The sequence below is a fragment of the Aedes albopictus genome, chromosome 2, assembly GCF_035046485.1.
Source record: "Aedes albopictus strain Foshan chromosome 2, AalbF5, whole genome shotgun sequence".
Lineage (NCBI taxonomy): Eukaryota > Metazoa > Arthropoda > Insecta > Diptera > Culicidae > Aedes > Aedes albopictus.
The window spans coordinates 502107462-502129425 of NC_085137.1; the positions used below are offsets into that span (position 1 = coordinate 502107462).

At 36.9% G+C, this 21964-nt stretch overlaps 1 protein-coding gene across 4 annotated transcripts in view; it reads right to left on the reverse strand.

Moving 5' to 3' along the window:
• The window catches only part of LOC109407724 (oxysterol-binding protein-related protein 2), a 73492-nt gene that overhangs the window by 45765 nt on the left and 5763 nt on the right, over window positions 1–21964 (reverse strand). The window contains exon 1 of one of the 4 annotated variants that reach the window (XM_019680872.3): window positions 9706–10000. The exons of 2 other annotated variants lie outside the window; for them this stretch is intronic. The gene's annotated coding sequence lies outside the window, so the exon portion shown is untranslated. Of the gene's footprint in view, window positions 1–9643; window positions 10001–21964 lie in introns of those variants that run through there. One more of the 4 variants, XM_019680874.3, reaches the window with a different exon arrangement.

A 21964-nucleotide genomic window follows, 5' to 3' on the forward strand; every position in this document is an offset into this window, starting at 1 on the left:
CACTATAGCTCAACGCTTTTTTTTACCATTCCGGGTTGCTTTCAACCAGAAACTCATAAAACTGAAGTTTTGACCTAATGCTGCCTGAAATTCCCCGAGATCTCTCGAATTGTGGCAATAAATAACCCAACAAGTTTCAAGTACAGTCGCTATATATAGGGGAGACTGAGGAGACTTGATCCCTGGGGAGACCCCCCATATTTGCTCGGAATCAAAAACATTTTTCTTCTAGCATAATTTTTCCAAAACTACTCCTGGACAAACGACTATTTGGCTACAAGTGATTTCGATTGTACATTGCATTATTTTTTAACGGCTGATGGTTTGTTTTCAGTCCTTCAGAAATCTTTTAGGCGATTCCGAAAAATCTCAATAACTTTGTGAAAATTGAACCAAATCGTGTCAAAATTTAACAGCACACAGTTTAAAAAAATACTTTCAAACTTATTTATCCAAATAAGGTTGTTGTTAACATATTTTAATAAATGCAGCTTAGTATACACAACAGTGACATGAGGAGACTTGATCCCTCGAGGATTACACACACATTATACATGTGAAAAAAAAATCTATTCGGAAGCCTCTATTTACTTGAATTTCTAGTCTATTCAACGATTAAATGTGTCAGATAATTATAACTTTAATACAAACCAAGAAAAGGGGGATCAAGTCTCCCCATTTTGAAAATACGGCATATCCTTAAAAATTGAAGGAAATCTTACAATTTCAAACACTCCATATTCATCGAAAATACAAGAAAACTCGAAAATATAATGAATAGGAAGACTCTGGAATTATTTTCCCTATCATGTGCTCAAAGGGGGATCAAGTGTCACCCATTTTTGAAAAATACATCATAAGACATGCCTCCATAAAAACACAGTTTTGAAAACTTTAACAATAATTAGAAGGCCTTCTGTTGTGTATTAACTTGCAATAGATGTTTACCTGCCATTTTGTACGGAGATCGGATCTAGTTTTGTGTTTTTTCTTAAGGACAGACTTGTAGGAATCCCAAAATGGCCGCCACAGTGGCCGACTTTGGCACCTACTCACGATTTTGAGGGCACAAATCTCTTTGTAAACAAAGCCAGCGCACTTGATCTTCTTATTTTAAGCTTATTACAAGTGAGCAAGAACAGAATAATAAAATGCACTGTTATGTGAAGCTTGCTTCTTGAGATTTGTGCGTTTGAAGTTCTGGTGCACTGTTGAAGCGGGATTTCAAGAGGTTTGTCCTTAAAGTTTCAGGTAAATTAAGAAAAAGGGATCAAGTCTCCCCTACAGTCAGGCGTATATAAAATCATGGAAACTGGCAACTGGAATATCGAACCAAATGTTCTGGCACTTTATAAAAAAACAGCTTTCAACAGCATTTGTTTTTTTTTTCACAATGTAAATGAACATTTTTTCGCATCATCAAATCCACTGATTTTTCCATAATACATCGATAAAATATAATTAGTTAGGGTAGGGTATTGGTTCCCTTATTAAGCATGTGGCTCTTATTTTCATCCTACGAAAAACGAAGGATTGAAGCGCTATTTTCTTTGTTATTTTTGTATTTTTTGTTAGAAGTGAGCACGCATTTAACCAAAAAGAACGGAATCAATCGGTGCAGTAATCGCTTGTTTTTGAATAGGATGAATATGGGAGCGTGAGATTATTTATGGCACTCGTACCCAAATTGAAATACACTTGACCCTAAATGAATAATGTGCTAAATGAAATGGGCATAAACGAGGAAATTTTGTGCAAAATTATGTCAGGGCTATAAAGAGGAAACTTTGTACGCGAACAGGTCTTGCTCCTGAGAATTTGAGATGGAGCAAAGGGGGTTTCCTGAAAGTTCCCAGAGATCCCAAAAAGGGCGTTCCAAGAGGATTCAGAGGTATTTCAGAGGATTGTTTCAGGGAATTTGAGAAGCCTTTTAAGATTTGGTTGACGTTTCAATGGGATACCAGGGATTCTTGGGACGTTTCAATAGTAAATATTACGAGGGTTTCAGGGACGTTTCAAGAGGTTTTAAGGGCCATTCAGGGGATTCAGGGGCTTTTAAAGGAAATTCAGAGGATTCCAGAGAGTTTCATAGAGATTTAGGACATTATCCTGAATTCCATCAGTATTTTTTATGTTTTTAACATATCTTATTATGTTCTAAACTTGTTGTCATAAGCGGCAAAATAACAACAACTTAATAACAATGAAATTTGCAGTGAATTTCAAAAACTTGCTTTTGTTTTGTTATAGTCCATCACATATTTGTACATTTTCAATAGTAGAAAAATAACAAAACTTGGTCTACAACAAAGTATATTATTGAAAAAATATTATTTAGTGGATGAATGTCAATAACTTGATCATACCAATATAAGATTTCCCAATAGAACATGTTATAAAAAGTAATACTTTGATAAGCTAATAATAACAAATTATGATATAAAAACAGGCTATGTGATTCTGTTGTTATGAATTTGATATTCTTCTCTGCTCGGGGAGTTATCCATAAAAGCCTATCTGGAGACTCGTTCTGGGTAATTAACAGTGCTCCAAGTGATGGACCACATTTTCAACATAGTTTTTTTTTTCTTTGAGCATATGTTGTTCTTACTGGCCTCACTAATAAGGTTGGCGTTGCAACTGATATTTTATCAGAAATTGAGCATATTCACAAAAGTTCTCTTGGGCTTGAAATACCTACCTTTTTTATCGGTTTAATTAAAGGGTGAATGAAAATTTATCAATCAAGCTAGTTCATTCCTGGACGAACGGCAAGACTTTCCGTCATTTATGGAAAAAAGAAAATTTATAATTTTAATTTTTTTTATTAGGGTCAGTGGGTCATACGGGGTAATGGAATTCGGGGAAATGTCATAGTCTTTCAGGGATTTTGGGAACGTTTCAAGGAAGTTCCGTGAGGATTCTGAGTGGTTTGATGGCCTTTCGGGGGTTTTTCGATGTGCTTTTAAGGGACGTTTTTGGGGGTTCCTAGAACCTTTTTCCAAAGCGTTCCAATGGGTTCCAGGAGTATTTCAAATGGAATTCAAGGATTTCGAGTGCGTTTCAAGGGAATTAACGTTTGCATTAAAAAAATGGATTTTTTTTTCAAAGTGTGCTAGAAAAATGTATAGGCAAAATATAAACAAGTTGTTATTTTTGTTTACAACAGCATACACTACCCGTCATAAGTACGGACTCACAAAAAGTATTGCAACAATATTGCATCATCCTGACTTACCTCGATATCTCTAAAACCAGATCACCTACAAAAATGCCGCCTTCAGAAAAGTTGTAGCTTTTGGGCTCCTGAATAACTTTGCTGAAGACAGCATCTTTGTGAGTCCTCAGGTTTTGGAGATACCGAGGTGAGTCAGGGTGATGCAATATTGTTGCAATACTTTTTGTGAGTCCATACTTATGACGGGTAGTGTATATTGTTAATGCTAGAAAAATTGGTACAGACACTTAAAGCCAGTTTTGTTGAAGTTAGTGAGGATGTTAGTTACAGTAGTTGAAAACAACCGTGCGGACATATTTGTCAATATTTTTTATCGTTTCGAGCAATTTTTCCATGAAAACTATATATTTAGTTGCGTATACTCCTCATTTCACTTCTTCTTACTAACCAACGCTTCGAAATCATTGAGAAACTTGTAAGAAATAAAGATTCCATGTTATCCGAAGTGTAAAAAAACAGCAAATTTCGACTTATAATTATGTCATGCTAATCGTCATTGTAGATTCATGTCAAAACAGAATATCATCATCCCCATGATATGTGTGAATGAACTAAGGTATCCTCCGTGAACATTTGGGACAATTGATACAAAAGTTTGTCAAGTTCTTGAAGGAAATTTTGTTACCGAAAGAAAATTATGAATTAACCGATTTCTCTTAATTGTGCTGCCCTACTTCAAAGCGCCATTATTATGTGAAATGATCACAATCATCTAAGTTTCGTATGTATTTTCATCAACCATGAATAGGTTTATTCGTACAAATTTTTTAACGATTTTATCTCAATGGAGCACAGAGATACACTGTAATGCATTGTATGTGCTTAGTAGAAAATCATTATAAAACAAGGAATTTTTCAACACCGTTTCACAATTACTAGAATAACTGCACAATGAATGCATATATCGTTTTGAAAATTGGAGTGAAAATAGTTAACAAATTTTGGAATCGGGGAAAATTTTTAAATGTGACACTCCAGTGTAAAAGAACTTCATGAAAAACTGGTGAAAAAAGTCCATTTTTTTAATGCAAACGTTATGGTGGTTTCAGGAGAGTTTCAAAGCATTTCAAGGGGCGTTTTAAGGGGTTTCAAGGTTTCTTTTTTCTGAAGGAGTTTCAAGAGTCTTTTGAGATCATCTCATGCGATTTCAGGGGTCCTACAGACGATTTCAGAGGATCTCAGCAGTCATTTAAGGGCGTTCAGTGGTATTTTAAAGGGATTGCGGAGATTTCTGGGGTGTTTCAAGAGAGTTAAAAGGCAATTCATAGGGATTTTGGGACAGGCGTAACCTTCTGAGACCTTCTAAAACCCCCTGAGATTCCCTGAAACGCCTCTAAGACCCCCTGAAGCGCCCAAGAAACCTCTTGTAATTCCCCATTAAACTCCCTGAAACGCTATTGAGACCTCCAGGTACTTCCTTGCAGCGCCTCTAAGACCCCCTAAAGCGTCCCAAAAACCCCTTGAAACTCCCCTAATACTTCTTGAGGTTCAGGCTCCAGGTACCCTCTGAGACCCCCTGAAATGCTCTTGAGACACCCAGAAACCCTCCTAACACGACCCTGCAAGCGTCCTAAAACCCCCTTGGACACCCTTGTGAGTACAGTCTTGTGAGTCACAACTTGTGAGTACAGTCACTATATATACAGTCTGACGAAAAGAAAATCCTGAAAACTGGCATCCGGAATATCAAATCAAATGTTCTGGCAACTCAAGAAAAAGCTCAAGCTTTTACGCCTTTGTGTTTTCACAGGGTTCGATTCTCGGTTGACCCAGAAGGGTTTCAAAATGGATTTTTTTTAACTATCTTGTGTGTAAAATATCTTCATGGACTACCACACGGTATACATATGCAAATTAACCATTGGCAGTGGTGAATCTCAGTTAATACTTGTGAAAAATCTAACAAAATACTAAGCTGAGGAGCAGGATGTGTACCAGTGGGAACGTTACGCCAAGAAAAGAGAGAGCGAGAAATTTTCAGCGATTTAAAACGATATTGGTTTAAGGACACACGTCTTGAAATCCCGCTTCAACAATGTATCAGAACTTAAGAAGCACAAATCTCAAGAAGCAAGCTTCAAACAACAGTACATTTTATCATTCTGTTCTTTTTCACTTGCACTAAGCTTAAAAAAAGTAGATGAGGTGCGCTGGTTTTGTTTAAGAAGAGATTTGTGCCCTCGAAATCGTGAGTAGGTGCCAAAGTTGGCCATTGTGGCGGCCATGTTGGGATTCTAACAAGTCTGCCCTTAAAACATTGGCTAGGGTTTGACACTGAAACGGCATAAATATGATAGCTTGCAAAAAAAAAAGTTTAGCCGTTTTCAAAAGTTACACGAGATTTGTTCATTGCGTAATTTTTATATGATGCCAAAATACTTCAACTGAATGAATATTGATTATAAAATGGAAATGCTGAGTGAAAAACATTTTTATTTTTCTGCTTTAAAAAAGGCTGACGAAATCGTGTCCTCACTGTATATAGTGACTGTACCCCGGAGGCCCTCTAAAGTATCCCCTGAAACCAGAGTGCAAAACATTTGAAGAAGTGAAGATTGATATACTCATTTTTCATTCGTGCCTCGGTTTTTTTATTCAATTCTCTGTAATGACTATTTTCTTTCACATTGTCTTTATAATGACTCCAATTGTTCAGGATAGATAGAATTCCGATATATCACTATGCACAAGTGTTGTGGTGATTGGAAGTATAATCGGAAGTAAGGGAACGTCCATAAATTACGTCACGCAAAATTTGACAATTTTCAACCCCCCCTCCCCCCTATGTCACAGTTTTTGTATGAGGCCTCTAAATTTTTGTATGGGTCGTCACACTTTGCCAAACCCCCCCCCCCCTCCCCCCTCAAAGCGTGACGTAATTTATGGACGTTCCCTAATGGTCCAGTTATTTTTCTCTGTAAAAATTGAGAGGCCCAGATACAAAAGGGTGTAAGTGACCATTTTGTCGATTTTGAAATGAGCATATCAAAAAGATCTACAGATTTGCATTTAGGAACTTTTTAAGATTATTTTTACGATGATTGTAAAAATTACAAAAAATCGGAGAAAATTGGGTCGATGTTTCAATGATACATTTTGTATGGAATGAAAAATTGGTGAAAAACTTTAAACCTCATTTACTCGTAAGTGGGTTTTTGTCACTTGCACCCCTTTGCTTCTAACCCCCTCTATTCTTAGTGACAGAATAATTAATGAATAAATGAGAAAATTCATTCACCAAACAACATTTTATTTTGATCCCTCAGTGTAGAATTTCCAAAATTCACGTTGATTGTACTCATTGACAAATTTTAAACTCTGCCTGTAACCCTCTGAAGCACCCCTGAGGGATCTACTGAAAAGCTCCTGAGACTTCCTAAAACTCATCTGAGACGTCTTGGAACGCCCTGAGGGCCCATAATATGGGAAACGGGGTAAAACAAAATATTGGTGTGATCTGACTTTATATGAAAAAAACCCTCACAAAGCTAGGGGATCTTCTGAATTTGTTCTTTTTGCCACCCATAATGTTGGTTCAATTCCATGAAGTGCAAAGAGATACTCAACGAGCTTGAAGTTTGTATGAGAAAAATCGACCAAATGTTGGCAAGGTAATATGTCCATGCCCAACAACTTTGTCAAAGATCACCAGAGATTTTATTATTATGTCAAAGCATTTAACCCTAGTAGGATGTTGGGGTCAATATGACCTCGCTGAATGTATATTACGCCATAGCGGTGCGAAAACATCTTTGGAGGGTTAAACGTTGTAATTTTCACTTCACTTGGTTAGCCCAAGCAAAATCGAGAAATTGACATGTGTAGGGTGCTCGGTCCCACTACCCTAATACTTCCATGTGTGTAAATAAACTTTTGTTTACGTTGCATGCGAGATTTACCCTTGGATGTAGCACAACAAGTTAAACAAAAAGTGGACAAAACTTGAAATCGAAAAATAAAGAATTGTTTTTCCAAATGAGGATCAACAATTGTTGTTCTGGGTTTAATCCCTGGCCCGACATTTTCATCCTACTTTGTATCCTTCTATACACTTTCTCCCTCCTATCTGATACAACTCGTGTATATTCACGCATTCATAGCCCTAGCGATGGGTTGAAAAACCGTTTCCCTTCCAACTTTTACAACACAGTGTTAATCTATTAGAAGAAGGTGTGGTAATATGCACCCCATAAGCAAACATGACGCTATAACTAAGATTAAGATGATTTTATTGGTGTCTTGCGTTTTGAAAGTTAGTTTACTTAATAGACTAAGAGACGCCAACTTTTGGTTTGCGTGATATCAATTTTACCGAATCAAATTAACAATTTAAAAAAGTGTTACATTTTTGGTGCTGAAAAACTGTTGGGGGCAAAAAGCACCTTAAGGTGGGGCAATACGACCTCTGGCATTTCTCGCTTTGAATTCTAATGAAATACCAGGCGACTCCATCTTGCTATCAACGGTAGCAAATGGAAGGTGTAGGAGGCGGATGGTAGTTAATAGGTTGATTCCATATAATTAGCGCGCAATTGCTTAAATTGCGTGCGCTTCAAATTGGGCTTACCGGTTTAATTTTACGTCTAGTTTGCTTGCATCGGACGGAACTTCGTTTATATAATGAAATAGCTTGAGGGCATTTAACTCCGGGTTACCCTAGATTACGTCTACGAATTATGCAATCAAACGAACTGCTCCGCATTATCTTCAGGATAATAAACACACAATTCTATCACCTTACTCCTGGCATCCACGCACCAATGTGTGAACCCTCTCCCAACTGTATCCCGCCCACATATTGACATCCGCGTGAATTTGTGTAGACGCAGAGGTATATTCGGTCTGCTGTGAATACAAACGATTGCAATCATCACATCCTTCCCATCCACACATTGACCTGCAATCTGACGCGCCATTGTCGCCTAAAAATAGAAGATCACCATCGCTCACACACTAAAAGTACCTGATAGTCCTCTGCAGATATCTTATTAATTCTTTGTGTGAGTGTAGCTGGTCTGGCGATACTGCAGTAAGTAGACACATTCCACGAGTTACGTTTTGCGCGAGAATCCAACATTTGCTTCCAAAAATTGTTATGTTGCTAAATACATGCTAACCAGCATATCAAACGATCAGATTTGAATAGAAGATTCGTTGTAATTGTGCATTGAACCTTTTTACTTAGAAAGAAATCAAGAAATACAGCGTAACGGAACACCATCGCAAAAAATGGCAAATTTTGGTGAATTCGCAACTTTCTCGAAACAATTTTCAATGTTTAGAGTGCTGTTAGAAGAATATAAGTAATTATCTTCATTTTGGTGCAAACATAATCAAAATCGACAGCAGGAGTGAGTCCGGAAATATCGTTCAATGAAGTTCAAAAACTGCGGTGTAGAAGTGTGTGGAATATTTCAATAGTATCCTCGGACGATCAATCAAGCTCAAGCTTATAAAGTTGGATCACTCTAACAAACATTTTAACAATAAATATGTGGTGTTCTCATGATGCAGAATTCTTTCAAGGTTTATACATTAGTTTCCCACTCTTGATTGTGAAAACTTGTATTACTTGTTTTTTTTTTATTATTATTATGTAAAAATTTAAAACATAATTTTGATTATATTTACAATGTTATTTCTGTGTATGTGTGTGTGTGTGTTTTTTTTTGTGTTTTGGATTTTACATTATTTCAAGACTCTAAGCTAACCAAGCAACCACATCAAGGTCGGATGGAATGGTATAGTAATATACATACATATATCCATATTTGTAGAGCACAATCAACTGGTGAATATAGAACTCTTGAACTAAACTTTCATTTGTTAGCAACGGTCAGAGAAGCGCCAGAATGGTAATGACTATGCATATCCCTATTGTTGTTTTTCCACCCCACTCGGCTCATCAGATAGTTTTTTTTTCCACTACATAATGAACGGCAGCTTCTTTATAGCTATGCCCTTATTCATGAATAATTAATAATAGAAAAATGCACGATACACTCCTCCGCCATCGTCCGTCGACGAGAGGGATAATATGTTGCGCCATATAAAATTCTTTCAATAGGAAACCGAGAATCGGGAGATGAATGAACATGTGAATGACACAAAGGATAATATGTTGTCCTGTACAATATAATAGATCCCGGGTCTTGTGTGCAGGTGACAGTCATAGCAGCATGAGCGGAAGTAATCAGAGCCGATTCCTAGCATTACTCTACACTTAATAATCCCCAGCGACGACCGACATGAACGTGACAGCAAATCAGAGCAAGCATTTTTTTGGGTCACGTTGTAAGGATGCACAGTCACTTTTCGAATCGAAAACAGAGTAGAAGCTTTCACTCGCACTAATGTCACCCAACATAGGCATGCATAACAACGCTTCACATCCACTCCACCCACACTTGAGAGAATTGCACATCTAATGGTTGGAAGTGCCTATGGCGTTTCAATTTTCTGCATACTTTTTCCCCAAACTAGCCTTCTTCCCGCTGCTAATTGACGTCGATTTCACTGTGGAACACACTTATGCACACTCGCTCCAAAGGAATTTTCAACAAATTATCGATTTTCCCGGTATTCATTCATAAACTTCTGCCCCGTTAGGTAATAGGAAATCTTCCTGTAGGATTCCCCCAGAAGCACAGATTTGCTACTGCTACAGAATGGGAAAACGCGACGCGGAAAACCTTCAGCATCCACTCACTTTCACTGCTGAAGCTCAACTCAGTCGAGCGTTGTTCGGTCGATCGGAGGAATGTCATCGTCGTTGGCCAACAACGGTGTTCGTGCGCCCATAAGGATTCGGTGGGAGTCACGTACGAGTGGCACTCAGTTTCATCCTTTTCGTGAGTGACGTAGAGTTTTCACTCATTTTCCGAGTCCCGATCGACCAATGTTGCCATTTTTCATGCACAAGTTGGGGAAATCTCTGTTGAGATAATGTCTCTCTTTCGTGAAATGATTGAACACTTCTGTTGTTCATGGAATGTGGCATTTTGTATGACTTTCCGCACACTTTGCGAATTTAAAAGCCTGTTTTCTGGAATTTTCGATTTTAGACCTGAACGGTAGTGCCCCTCTTTACTGTCAGTGCGTAGACATGGAGGCGCATGGTTACTGGTCTCTGAAATACTGTACAACGGAAACAAATGGAGACGATTGGTTATTTATGCCTATGATACCTGCAATCGCATTAGTATTATCTTTGCTTGGTTTTCTATTTGAATGGGACAGTTATGCCATTACAGGCAGTGTGCCATCTGTGATAAATGTGACAATTAGCAGCAAAAGCGATGTAAAGTAACAAAAACTGTGTTACGGGTATAAATATTTGTTACATTAATAAGACAGAATAATTGTATAATGTGTTCAAAGTTTAATATTCGTGCGTTCTTTGTGTTACATGTTGAATTTTACCTTGTTAATATTCTCCTTGTAGTAATTAGCATTTATAGGGTTCTGGTAGAATAGAGGCCCATGAAGTGCGTAATCTTATTTCGATTGCCAACATTCAGGCCATTTCGGGACGCGATTACACACTACAGGGTGGTCACTCGGAAGGGCAAATCAAATTCCCGAGTTTTTCCCGGTTTTCCCAGTAGCTTTTCGAAAGTTTTCCCGATTTTAAAGTGTAGTTTACAGTGTAATTAACTGTAACCTTCTCAGGAAAAGTAATAAGAATGAATATTTTTAAAATGTTAGCTTTATTATAGTATTCAGACGAACCTGAAAATAAGTTTGAAACTACTTCACTAAATATTTTGCTAAGTCGATAGTTGTTTGTCTCGTATCCTATGTTGAAGAAAACCGACAAAAACTAACGGAATTCTTATAACACGCGACGCGAGACAGACACAACACTTATTATTCTTACAAAACGTTAAAAAGGAGATATAATTACCTTTTTGAGTCCACCGGTTTCGGGCTCGTTGTTGCCCATCGACAGGACGATGTCCGACTGATTACGATGATAACTAATACTACAATCCTACTGTAGTATTAGTTATCATCGTAATCAGTCGGACATCGTCCTGTCGATGGGCAACAACGAGCCCGAAACCGGTGGACTCAAAAAGGTAATTATATCTCCTTTTTAACGTTTTGTAAGAATAATAAGTGTTGTGTCTGTCTCGCGTCGCGTGTTATAAGTGTTTTCGAGGTTCTTACGTTAGCGCAAACCCAAGAAGTGAAGTGACTAACGGAATTCCTAGAGAAAACACTATGATTATAGGATTTGTTGTACGACTCTATGTGATATTCCTTAAAAAGTAATAGATGGTTTTCTTAATCATATTCCAACAGTCTCTTCCAAAAGATTGTTGGTGAATTGCGAAACAAACGGGCAATATCAGAATGCCAAACAAGGCATGCTAGATAGCAGAATATCTGGAAAGATTACTCGTGAAAGATTTTTTTGGAAACAATTCCTAGAGAAATCTCTGATAACTTCTGGTGAAATCCGAGAAGAATTTTTGATGGTCGTTCCTAACACAGATTTATTGTAGAGTAAATGGGTACTGTGAGGCAGATTTCTAAGACTGAAATTGTAATTTCTAGGAGAAATGTATGAGATCAAAAAAAAACTAGATTCTGTCTGGTATTCGTCTACTACTCGGTTATTTCATCAGCGATTGTCAAAGATTTCGTTTTTGATGGCATTATTTAATGTCAGGATTTTATCCAGGAATTCCTTGAAGATTTGGTTTTGAAAAAGTGTATTACCTGAAATTTCAGTAGTGATCGATCAATTATTTAGAAATTTTTCTATAAATAATACAACTATATTGCTCCAGATGCTTTTGAAGACTTGCCGGAATCGCCCAAAGAATTTCAATTGGTAGTTTAACAAGAAACTCATTCTCTGAATTTTCCAGAATTTCCTCATGAATTCAACCAGGACTTTCACAAGGAATTTATGCGAAGCCTTCACTAAAAGGGATTTCCTGGCAATTCATTCCGGCTTTTCTAATTGTTAAACTGGTGAAAACAAATGTTAGAAAGCCGGAATGAATTGACGGGAAATCCCTTTTAGGAAAACAGAAGAGATTTATCAAAAAAAAATCAAGCTCATTCTAGAACACCACACGGGGCGTGGTTTGAGGAATTCCACCGGAAACTAAGAAAGAAGTTCTTGCAGCTACTCAAGGAATCCCTTTATATATTATTTCAAATGTGTTTTACTAAATATTTTTGAATTGTCGGAATGTTTAAAGCATTTCACCGAAATTACTCATCCAGATTTTCATAGGTTTTAATTTAACCCTCCTTTGGTACATCAGCAAGCTGCTGCCAACGTGATGCAGCAGGAAGGTTAAATTCGTTCTGGCGTTACATTAAAAAAAATCCTTGAAGCAGTTCAGTCAAGAAAGCAACCACAACTTTCATCAGAATCCTATCAGAAATTTTCAAAGACTTTCAAAGTCTATATCAAATATTCTCCTAGGGATTGTACCAGGACTTCAGGGAGGAATTCGCCGAGATTTTTTTTTAGATAGAAGTTATTTTTTTTTTTTGTTTTAAAGGGCTTTCATCACTCATCGCTTAGAATTTAAAACAGAATTCTAAAAATCTAAAAGCAGTTCCCTAAAGCTAGAATTACTTTCAGTTGTCGCTTAAATTTCAACGGATGCTTGATGCTTCGAGGAACATGTATGTCCTGAAATGCCGAAGTGTCTTATTAATCAACAAGTCTTCCCACCAGAATATTTTCTAGGATACCTTTTTGATTGTTCAAATTGTCATGTTAGATAGTATCACTGCGATTCACTTCAATTGTAATTTCTCGACGACAAGGTATTGATTTCCAAGAACGGTCGTTACGCCAGTATTCACTTACACTGAAAAAAGTTTTCACATTGTTTTCATCTGATTTTCACATGAACTGTTTTCATGTGCGTGTCCATTGAATTTTATGGGAATATCACATAGATTTTGTGAAGTTATGTCATTTTCCAATAGAAGCTATGTGATTTTATAATGTTTTCCATAGACCGTATTGATTTCATGTGATATTTCCGAAGAAATTTTCATCGGAAAATCCAATAACAGTTATATAGCCAAACTAATGGAAATTTTCCATTGGATATGTGATTTATTTTTTCTGTGTAGTATGTTATCTAGTTCGATAGTTGGCAGCATATCCTATTCCACATATCCTCGTACTGCACTTTCAAATGAAGTTAAAAAATACTTTTTTTTTTAAATTGAACATTCTTCACCCAGGCTTTTAACATCGCCAGAGAATTATTGTATAAATTTTATAAGTCGTCCGAGAGTCTATGTTGCAAATTCCCGGTGACCAACAACAATTCCCGAGGTTTTCCCGACTTTTTCCCGGTGGTTTCAAATTCCCGAGCTTTTCCCGGTTTTCCCGAAATTCCCGACTGGGTGGCCACCCTGACACTAAGATCAGCTCGGTATTTTCCCCATCTTTTTACTGAGTTATCAACAGCAGATTTAACTCGGTATGCTCGGTTGTTTATTTTGCGGATATTCTGCAAATGAGTTACCGAGCTCAGTTAACCCTCTAATACCCAATCCCGCCTTTAAACGGGGTACAGTTTGACCATTTTTGTAATTTTTGTTTCGTGGAAAATCAATGTTTTTATATTTTTGGCTGATATTTAGGTCTGTTCTGTATATCTCAAAATGGTTTTGGTGTATTTTAAAGCGTATTTACAATTTAAAAAATCATTGAAAAATTGATGCTTTAGTCACCTTTTAGAAGTCATTGTTTATTTTGTATTGAATCGCTACAATTAACATATTTAAAATTTTCCCCAAATCATTCTATCCTTGTTTAATAGTTTAAGGGAATCGAATACACTCTAAAATTAATTTCCTTAAAATTACACGGAGAATAAAATTTTCTGTGAAAAAAATTAAAAATAATAATATTTCAACAATAATCATAAAATCTCAAAATGTTTTCATCTCAAAAAATCCGTTCACCAAATTGGCTTCCAGGAAAAATATAAAAGTGTGGGGATGTTCAAAAATAAAAATTAGAAAAATCAAAAACTGAAATTCACGAAATCGAGAATTATTCTTAATCACTTAACCTAATTTACAGCTCTATTGTCCACTAGGGCACTACGTGAGCGATTTCAATTGACAGCTGTACCTATAGTACTGCACAGAGCCTAGAGTTATTCTATTATACTTTATCGAACTGGTTGCCTTTCTGCTGCTTTCAGTTTTCTACTCTACATGGTAGAATGATGAGCACAAAGATGATAGTTGGCCGTTGTTCCTTTCCAGTCCGATTGGAGGGGTCCATTATGAGTAGCAATTCGCCGATGTCCAGGTATCCGGGTCCGTTTGAGCCATGGGGCTCAGAAGAGGGTCAGTGTCAGCCGCTCTCGGTGAAGAGCAACTGACGAAAAATTGCAAGTGCCGGGGCTGGGAATCAAACCCATGACCATCCGCATATGAAGCGGACGTGTGACCAACTACGCAACGAAACATCGAGAATTGAAAAGAATCATCTTCCAAAACATGTTTAAATCGATTTTAGATGACGAAAAATGATAATTAGATCAAAATCAAAAATTTGGGTATTAGAGGGATAATAAACTGTCAAAAGTTACTGATGCATGGTAAAAATCGTTACTGGTGAATCGTTACTCAGTAAAAAGATGAAAAAAATACTGAACTCAGTGAAAAAACTACTGAGCTGGAACATCTAAATCTTAGTGTCTAGGTACCAGAGACGTAAACCTTTCCCTGGAACAGTCATAAAACTCTAGTAATGAAACCCGAAACGGGATGCCCGATTAGGATTAGTTTTCCTAGACAAAGCCAGGCTATGAACACAGGAACAAATGCTGTGAACTAAAAGGCAAACTGTGTATCGTGAAGTGTTAATACTTTCTAATAATTAATTTATTTTATTTTTGTAACAACTGCTTCAGATTTGCCTGGTCAGGTCGACCATTTTTTGATTGTGAAGTTCATGAACTTCATCGGCAAAGTTTATCATTCCAAATAGCACAAATACAAACTCGTGTAATAACCGACAAAGTAGCCACGCTAGTTTTATAATATTGAAAAAATATCCCAAAAATATGCAAAAACTTTCCTAAAATCGCCATTTAACCAAACTAGTAGTTACGTTTTGTCCTGTTAGGTTCGGCTCTGTGACCAATGCGCATAGTTTCAAGGTATGCAGTACGGACCCAATTTTGTCAGCTCCATTTCGGGACAAACTTTTTGCTCTCATTATCTAACGGTCGAACTTTGACCAATTCATTTAAGATCATCATCAAACTACTGCTGAAAGGCAGAACATAGAGGGATAAAAAGTGTGAATATCTGTTTAAATGTTTGAGGGGAGCAATACATTTGTCCGGGAAAGGGGCTGACAAAATCGGGTCACTTATGTAGTGATGTACAGGGGATAGACAAAATGATCGGGACAGGCAAAATTTCCCTTGTCAAAAAAAATTCAAATAGCTGTAACTTTTCGAAATATTCTCAAATTTTCACTGTAAGTTGATCAACTAGTTGTGTATCAGTGGACACAATTTGGAAAAGATCGGACTATTCTGCACGAAGTTATGAAGATTCTAGAAAATGTTATAATTATCTGATAGCCAAATTTGAGCTGTTATATCTCCGAATTCAATGAACCGAATGCAATGAAATTTTGACCATTTATGACTTATATAATGCTTTGAAAAACTTTTAACGTAACTTAAAATTGTTAACACGGAAGAAAATTATAACGATTAGATTATTTTTCTAATAAAACATCAAATTTTCTTAAATTTTAACATCGTTTCAAAATTCAAGATGTTAATTATAGTTCATATAAATTCCCTCTAAATGTCTTGAATACAGATGTGTTTTGAAAGAAAGTAATAACATAGGCGGCAATTCATTGAAAAAGTAATAGGGTACGAGTGCCATCATTAATCTCATGCTCCCATGTTCATCCTATTCGAAAACAAGCGATTACGGCACCGATTGATTCCGTTCTTTATGGTTTTATGCGTGCTCACTCCTAACAAAAAATATAAAAATAAGAAACAATACAAACAGCGCTTCATTCCTTTGTTTTCAGTAGGATGAAAATGAGAGCCACATGCTTAATAAGGGAACTAATACCCTAAAATGTATATTAAATATAGACCAATTTACAAAAAATCATAAAATAATAAAATCGCTATAACTTTTTCTCTTGTTAATAATTTCAAGTTGAGTCAAACGTTTTTCAGAGCTCATGATATAAGTCATAAATGGACAAAATTTCATTGCATTTGGTTGATTGAATCCAGAGATATAATTCAAAGTTAACTATCGGATAATTCTACCTTTTTTTTAAAATGCTTATATCTTCGCGCAGAATAGCCCGATCTTTTCCAAATTTTGTTCACTGATACACAACTAGTTGATCAACTTACAGTGGAAATTTGAGAGTATTTGATGCACTTTTCGAAAAGTTACAGCTAACTGAACATTTTTTGAAAAGTGCCTGTCCCGATCATTTTGTCTATCCCCTGTAGAGTGATTGTTTTAGAAAAAAATCGTTCATTTCAACAGAAGCAATGTGTGTGTATTTTTATTATTTGGAATGCTATTTTCTGAAATTTTGTCATACCATTAGAATAATCTGTAAGCATTGTCATCATTAATCTCAATACTTGACCTGCCTTTCTGAAACTTAGTGTACTCTGACCATAATGTTAAATAAAAATGTTTCAATTAGCCTCAAGGATAAAGCTTTGGATCGCCGATCGCCAAGTTTGTCTCAGCACTTTTTAAGATAATTCTGGAGTGATTGAAAAAAAAAACATCTATAAGGATATTTCCTATACAAATTTCTAGCAAAATGTCTAATAGAATTTACAGAACAATATTCGATGATCAATATATCAATCAAAGATATTGTTAACATATTTTGACAATTTTGGGAAAGAATACCGAAAACAATTCGGATTGATAATTTCAAGGAAAACTTAAGAAAAGCTTGAATAGAGTAATTCTCGCTAAGATCAGCCCACTATTTACACCTTGTCTTTGAAAATGTTGCAGGTGGTGAATTTCTAAAAGTCCTTGCAAAAAAGTTTAACGAAAATACCTTTGGTTGCTCAAATTGATGGACCTCCTAGTTACACCCACAATTATTTATACCAATCCCTCGATTTTTGTCAATAACTGTTGGCTCATTCAAATTTTGTTAACTCGAAAGATTCTTTAAAAAATACCCACACCCACTACATTCAAGGGTGCTGGCAGTGAATGAGATTTGTGCAGTGCCAAATCAAAACGCGACAATCAACCGTGTGATGTACACGGGAACAGACAAATTGATTAATTTCGAGCCCTGAAGAAGATCCCAATATCTGGATCGAAACGTTGGCGATGAGATAAGAAAATCAACACTTTTCTTGGACTGAAAGCCGAAATCCCAAATAAGTCAACTTCAGCTACCTGGCTTCCGTTAAGAAGTTATTTTTTTTTTAAGTACGTCACGCTGAATATTGTTCCCTTTTTTATTTGAACATGACATATACATGGGGATTTCGGAGGGGTAGTCTAAGGAAGCAAAATGAACTGGTTGCCCTGTTCCGGGCAAATGTTCGTGGGGTTGCCAGGCTTTTGTCGCGAGAAACAACCATCATGTAGTTTCTCGAAGGTCTTCAGTGAATTTAGCTTACCCTACTACAACAAACCATCAGGTAGATCAGTACTTCCCAAACTGTGCGCCGCGGCGCCCTGGTGCGCCGTGAACATTGCTCAGGTGCGCCGCAGGCTCTTGAGCAACATTGAAAAGAACAAACTTTTATTACTCAAAATGCGAAACATCTTTTTAAGCTTCTTGTATCAACTTTTTGAACCCTCAAAGCAGAATACCTTCTTCGAATGAGGGCAATCAGTTTTGTACCTTTAAATACCACTCTATTTTAGATAACTGACACAGAGGAAGATTACAAGTTGTAATCGAAATACGCGTATCTGTCAAAGGATAAGCAAAATAGGGCGCAATTCAAAGATACCAAACTGATTACACTCATTCGAATCTTTTTTGCTGTTTTGTTTAGTAAATTGAGTGTCACATCCTTTCCTTATTACATTTCAAAGTCTTGCTTTTTTGAGGAAGTCATCGAAAGAAAATCACTCAAAGAGGATTTCTTTTTCCAAATTTTTAGTTAACCATATATATTCCAAAATCATTGAATGTTCCACGTATGTAATATCTGGTTTCCTCAATGAACTTTAAGATTTTAACAAAAAAAAAATTCCGGGGCTCTGACAATTTTCGTTAAGCTTCTGAAATTGTTATTTGTATTTTTTATGATTCAGCATAGTTTCTGATTTTATCAATAACTTGTCATTCAAAGTAAATATTTCAAGGATCTGTTTGAAGTTCTTTCCAGAATTACTACTGTCAATGTTTCGACCTTCACGTTCGGAATGACAGTTTCTCTAACATCACTATCACAAAACAATTCTACGACAATTTGGTGCATTTTTCTGAACACTTTTCTCTTGTGTTGTGTCACTTCTAAAGTTTCTAAACAATCTATTTTTAGATCTATTCTTCTTGAAATTTGACAAACTTCTTTATATTACAAATTTGAAGATTAAGTTCTGTGATTTTTTTCTTGATTCTAACAAAACGTTATATTGGAGATTTATTTTGCGATTTTTATTTGACTGAAAGGTTAATTTGTACTTGACTGAAAGGTTAAAATCATAAAACTTCTTTGTAAAAAGTTGTTGGTGCGCCGCGATATTTTTGAAAATTTCAAAAGGCGCCGCGGTAGCAAAAAGTTTGGGAACCTCTGAGGTAGATCATTCCGTTCTCCGGTCTGAATCTGCAGTCATAGGTAATCCTTGCGCTAATGGTGGGTACACAATAGGGTGGCCCACACCTATATGAAAACCAAAAATTTTGAAAAATGTCAAGTCTTAACTTCTGAATCGGTTGTTTTGGACTCTCAGAAGCTACGTTCAAAATTTAAGCCAAATCGATTAAGCCTAAGGGGGCGCTCAAAGTGCTTGAAGTTTGTATGGGAAAACATGGCCAAATGTATGCAAAATTCTAAAGTTTTCGATTTTTGCCACTAGATGGCACTGTAAGCGTTTAATGATCAAACCCTTTGGTGTTATTGTAGGTGACTATATACCAAACAACTTTGTCGAAGACCGCAAAGTGATACGGCACCTGTGAGAAAAGTTATACCCTGGGTAAAGTGAAGCGAGACATTGATAATGAATAATGATAATGAAATCTTTGCCTAGTGGGACAGTCTCAGCGAGAGTTACTCCGTGGAAAATGAATTCCTCAAACCTGCTCTTCTTCTTGACGTAACGTGTCAACTGGGACAATGCCTGCTTCTCAGCTAAGTGTTCTGTACGTATTTCACAGTTATTCGCTGAGAGTGTCCTCTGCAAATGACCATTCTGCGTATCAGGCACGAATATTTTCTATGCCCAAGAAAGTTTCTCAAATGTTCTGCTAGAATTTTTTGATTCCAATGACGACGAATTGCAATTCGCGGATGGGACTAACACATGCGTTCAAAAGCCGAATGCTACAGGCAAGCTGGGCCCGTCTAGATAAAACCCAGAAAAACTGCTGGAAGAATCCCTGAAGGGGTGAAGTAATGCAGAAATCGCTGAAGGAATATCACAAGAAACCCCATGAGAAATTCCTGGAAGAATCATGAAAGGTACTTCAGGTAGAGTCACTGAACGAATTTCATGAGGAACATTTGAAGGAAGCTGTACGATGATATTTTGCAGAAAATTCAGTTCGAAAAGCGTTTCCGTATGCGTTGGAATTTCTTTCTGCGTATTGCAATGAAGACGGATCTTTCAAAGGCCGAATGATACAGGCATGCTGGGATAACCTAGAGAAATCCAGAAATAAATCTCGTAGTAAATCCCGAAGACGCTGATAGAACTCGCTGGTTGACCTTCATGAGGAATCCTGGAATTCATGGAAGAATTGTCGAAGGAATCTCCGAAAGAGTTCCTGGAATAAGTTCCTTGATGAATCTTTGAAGGAGTTCTCGGAGGAGTCCCTAAGGAGTTCCCAGCAAAAACTTAGAAGCAATTACAGGGAAAATATCTCCAGCAATTCTAAGATAGATTTATCTGAAAGTATCTTCGTAAGAATCCCAGAAGGCGTTTCTAGAAGAATTCCTGATGGAGTTAGTGATGGAGCCATTGAAGGGATTCCAGGAAAAAATCTAGCAATTTCAGGAGAAATCTCTCAAAGCATACGAGAAAAAAAAATACCCAAAGGTGTTCATGGAAGAACCCCTGCAAAAGATAGGGGAATCTTGAATGAACTCCAAGAGAAACTGACAGATTTTGTAGAATGGTTCCTGAAAAAATTCCTCAAAGATTTCATGAAACTATTAGGGAAATCCTGGAGAAGTTCCTGAAGGCAGGGATGGCATGCTCCTCATTGTGTGTGCAAGTGTGCGCGGATTTAATATGAAAATGAGCTTCCCTGTGCGCATTTTCAGCGCGGAATGCCATCCCTGCCTAGAGGAGTCCCTCAAAGAATTACAGGAGATATCGCTTAAGGAACTTTAGAAGAATCTCTGAAGGAAAATTCCTGCGGGATTTCCTGAAAAAAATCCCTGTATTGGTTTCTGGGGTTTTCCATAAAGCACGCAGACCAAAATTTGACAATCTCAGCAGATCCCACCCCACCACTCCCCTCGTAGACTTTTGTCCATACAAAAAAAATGAAATTAGTATGGGTACCATTAGACCGTTTGCTATGATGACAAATATTTGGCCAAACAAACCCAACAAATGACCAACACAACGTGAATCATGGCAACCTTGGATAAACGTTGGACTATTATGACAAATATATTGGCTAATGGACTCTTTTGGAGCGTATACTTTGGCCAGACCCCCCTCCCCCCAAAAAGTCTACGTGGTTTATAAACGGGCCCTCTGGAGAAATCCTAAAAGAAATTCCCGGGAAATTTTCTGAAGGAATTGCAAGATAAATCCCTGAAGAAGTTCTCGGCGGAATCTTTGAAGGAATTCATGGAGTGAAATTCCAGGAGTGAATCCTTGAAGAATTTCTCAAACAATCACTGAAGGAGTTCCTGAAAAAAAAATCTCGAGCAATTACAGGATAAAATTCTCCACAAAATTCAGAAATCTCTCAAATAATTCCAAGGAAAATTCTCGTAGGAATCTCTGAACTAATTCTTGGAGATATCCCTGAGGCACTTCCTTAAAGAACTTTAGGCGGAATCCCTCAAAGAATTCTTGGAGGAATTTCTGAAGAAAATCTCGGAAAAAAACCCTCGAGAAATTCCTGGAGGAATCCGAGCAGGAGTCAGTGAAGGAGCTCCTGCAGAAATCCATGAAGAAATTCCTGGCAAAATCCTTGAAGGAGTTCTTGGAGGAGTCTATGAAGAAATTTGAGAAGAAATCCCAGAAGGAGTTCCTGAAGAAATTTCTTCAATGCTGATGGAAGTTCTGCAGACATCCCTGAAGAAACTTTTGGAAGATAAATAGACGCTGCGGAAGAGTATGGCAGCCATCCGATTTGCTGACGTTTTTGAATGCTATCTATTTTTTGTTTCGCAGCTCAGGATTGCATTCGTTTCGGTGCAATTTTCAAGGAACTTCTTGAATATTGAATTTACAATTGTGGCTATATGTGCCCTTATACACATCTTATACACATCAAATTCAAAATTTCTCAAAAAATCATAAGGTAATTTTATTTGCAAA